Raw genomic sequence first — 3916 nt, 5'->3', positions numbered from 1 at the left:
TTTTCTTGGAAATTGAGTTGATATGAAATTTAAAGGAGAGCTGTGAATCAACCCAAAGACCGTACAGTGATGCAATAAGTTAATTGCATGATTCCTTGCACTTGAGATGTGTGTATATCGTTTAAAATGTGTAAAATCTGAAATGCTTTGGGGTAGGTGACTATGATTGTTGCTTCCTAGTAGCTCGGCACTTTGTTTTGCCTTTTGAAAATCCCACATGATGAGAGTTCGGAGGCATTACCTGAAGATATTTAGTCATTCAGGCAAGCAGAGAGAGGAGAGCGGAGCCGCACAGTTCAAATTTGAGAAATGGAAATAAACAATCTTTTCTTTAATTGAAGTAAACAGTTCATATTTGGTGAGTGAGTGGCCTCGCGGATACGAACAAGACGAATCGTTAGAGCGTCAAGCTGGGCTAATGACTTTTAATCAATACGGAACGAGTGTAAAGGATCAAGAATGATGCTTTCACACCAATGCGAAAGACGACCGTGAGTCATGGCACCATATGTAGTATAATTTGCACTATTTCCAATGTGTTCAAGGTGTGAACCCTGACTGTACATTCTCAAAACACACAGAAAAAAGAAAGAAATCTCGATCTCCGTCCATTTAATGCCAGTAGTTGTAGGACTGTGACATGGATTTACACTAACCTGACATTATTTGTGTTATTTTTTTTTGTAAACCACATAGCAGATGAAAATGATTTAAATCAGGAGAGGGGTGTCAGGTTCAGTTCAATTATCAAGCATTCACCTTGATGCTGTCGACAGGTCCGTCTTGTACACGCTCAAACAGACATCTGAGCTCGCTTTTTTCTAAATGATAAGTAGTAATTTTAGATGAAGCCCATGTGTCTAATCCTATTTCATCAATCACAGAAATACACACTGGTATAAGAAGCCTGGAGTAACGATTCTAATGAAGAGAAAATACAGACAAACCTCACAATGCTGCTCCAATTAACTTCCAACATTGCAGAACAATTTAAACATATGGAGATCAGAGGAAATTACTTTGGTCTACATGTAACATATAGCATATGGAAGATATGCATTCTTTCTGTGATATTAAAGGTGTGGCGGCACATTCAGAGAGCACAGACTGTAGTTGAAGCGAACAAACCGGGAGCTTAAAGAAAACTCAGACGATGTGGTGAACCGAGTGAAATGCTCGTTCATCTGCGGGGCAGTGAATTTAATAGAGGCGGATAATAACATATGCAAATTGTTACAAATGTCTGCGAGGAGAATCGGAGAAATAGGGCTGTCATTCTCACACTCCGCTGTCAGCTTACCGTAGGCTACACAAGAAGGAGAAAAGACGCTTTTGACTATTTATTGCTCCCGTTAGAGAGATTTTCAGAGATGTATCTGTCCAACGTTCTCGTGACATAAAAGTCGCTGACAACAACAATAACAAAAAGTTCTTCAGTGGATCATTTTGACAGGCAGACACAAACCGTTTGGTCAGTGGAAAGGAAATTGACGACTTAATGTTACTTCCCGTCTCCACGTCTGTGGTGGGTGAGAGGCTGTTCTAAAAATGACTGACCTGCCAAGTGATCTGACACAGACCAGCACTCCTGAGCTATGTGCATCAGACATGGATTGCTTTGGTAACAATTGCCATATTTAGTGGTGCTTCTTTGTGGAATAAAATACCACTTCTTCTTCTTTGGAAAACGTGTCAGAAACATGCACATAACCAAGCATGTTCAGTATTTATTGGGTCTCTACATGGGAAATCAATCAGTCAAGTAGAAATTTATTGGGTCTCTACATGGGAAATCAATCAGTCAAGTAGAAAAACAGTCCAGTATGAATGCATTCTTTCATTAGCAAATGCCACTTACATAATATAATAAAAATAATTTGTTCTTTAGACACACACATTCATATAATTCTATATTTTATTACGTGATATATAATATAAAAGCGCATTCCATTGTCACAGACGAGCAGAGCGTAAAGCAAAAATGTAGCAGAGACATGCGGCGGCATACCTATTGCCTTATTTAGCAGTGCTCACTGTAGGGTAAAATAATAGTTTAATACAGGCGTGATGAATAATTGAACAACCTGAGCTTATGTGTGCTTGAGAAATTAATATTCTGGCTTTATATGCTGAAACCCGCTATTAGTTTCAGCGGCAGGTTCTGAAAGGACGGCGTCTGAACATCCACTCTGATTCTATTACTTTCTATATTTACATCAATGTATTCAAAGGATTGAATGTATTTTTAGGGAGCGTTAGTTTTAGAATATTAATAAGTTGTGAAACCAATAACGTGTCCAGGAGATCTTCCTCTGTTCCAATGAGTGACGTGTTGTAATTTATCTTTTGTTGTAGCAGCTTTCTCTCTCTCTCTCTCAGCCCTCGTCATCTGCTTCAGCTTCAGTGGGTAGCTTCTTACATTTCCCAGGATGCCCAATGCACAAACAACCCCCCGGTAATTAAACTGTGATCTTCTGATAATGAATAAAAAATACGATGTCTAATCAAACAGTGCTAATGTCACCGATAATGAATTTGCTCAGAGAAACGACACGCCATCAGCTGCCTGTTGTGTTTCATATCATTAACTCAGTTTTCAGGTTTCGTGTGTGTGTGTCTGAGGCCATCGCACCTGGTTACAGGTTACCTGGTTACACGCAGCAGAGGACAGATTAACAACAGGCATCTGGAAGCTAAAGTCGACAGACCTCATTCTTTTTTTTCCTCATCTATTGTTCCCTAACCCTAACCTTTCCAGCAAGCTGTCTTGTGATGATGTTTCGAGAGAGAGAAGTAAAATTGAAGCTTATTAAATGAAAAGAAAGTTGGATATAATAGGAGCCTCTTTGTCAGCTGGGATCAGCTAAAATAATGACTCTCTGGGCTCCTCTTAATAAGCCATTATGAGTTTTTGTCCTGTAAGCCAAGCCTTCATTTTTCCTTTGGTCATGCCCATATGGCTCACCCCTGTCTACTAAAAAAATATGATTATATTTTACAAAATGATTTTCATGAATACCTTTTCAAAATGTTTCATTTTCATAATTACGCTTTCTTTGAGTGAATGAAACAAAGCTGGAGTTGCAAGGTCGCGCTCGGGCAACAAAAGCAGGTCTAGGTTTTGTTCGGGAAAAGTTTGTAATTTTGGTTAATAAAAATCTAAAACACATCATGACTCTTCCCTAACCTTCATAAAAGTTCTGCCAGTGCCATAAAAAAGTTGAATAACGTTGAGCATCAGCATTGCTTGGCGCGTTCATCATGATGCCGGCTCGTTATGTTCACAGATATCCTCACATTTCCCTCAAAACAAACTGGCTGTTGCAGATTAGTTGTATATAGTCATAATTTCTAGGAGACGGGGTTGTATAGCTTTCAGCCCTCTGTGCACACATTGCATCAAATCAAGTTAACTGAGTGATTGTGCACCGAATTTATTGTGTCTGTAGTTTCTTTGAATCTCATTTATCTGCTGGCCAACAAAAAATGCAGTTCCTCAAATGGCCACTTGAGGCTGGCTGCAGAACAAACATGACAGCTGTACTGACACTGAATTTTCAAATGACTCACATGTTCAGTTTATATTAAGACTTAAAGTTATGCATAATTAAGAGTGTTGCCACTTTGATTGACAGGTGGGTGCCGTTACAGATGGCTTGTTTGAGCAACCAGACTTGATTCAACCCACCTCATGTCCACCCACGCCCCATTTTTAGATTAGGCACAACTGGCAAGATGGTCACCACTCTGAGCTTCACAACACTCTTCAGAAACATGACATATGGCATGCATGTTTTATACAGTCTGTGCTCCTGACATAAGTTATGGAAATGTAAAACGTTTTGACTGATTTCCTGCTATGACGACACGGCACGTGAAAATATACGAGCACCAGGTAAAATGTTCATACTCGGTG

The sequence above is a fragment of the Larimichthys crocea genome, chromosome X (assembly GCF_000972845.2).
Source record: "Larimichthys crocea isolate SSNF chromosome X, L_crocea_2.0, whole genome shotgun sequence".
NCBI lineage: Eukaryota > Metazoa > Chordata > Actinopteri > Sciaenidae > Larimichthys > Larimichthys crocea.
Note: the sequence above shows the minus strand (reverse complement) of the source record.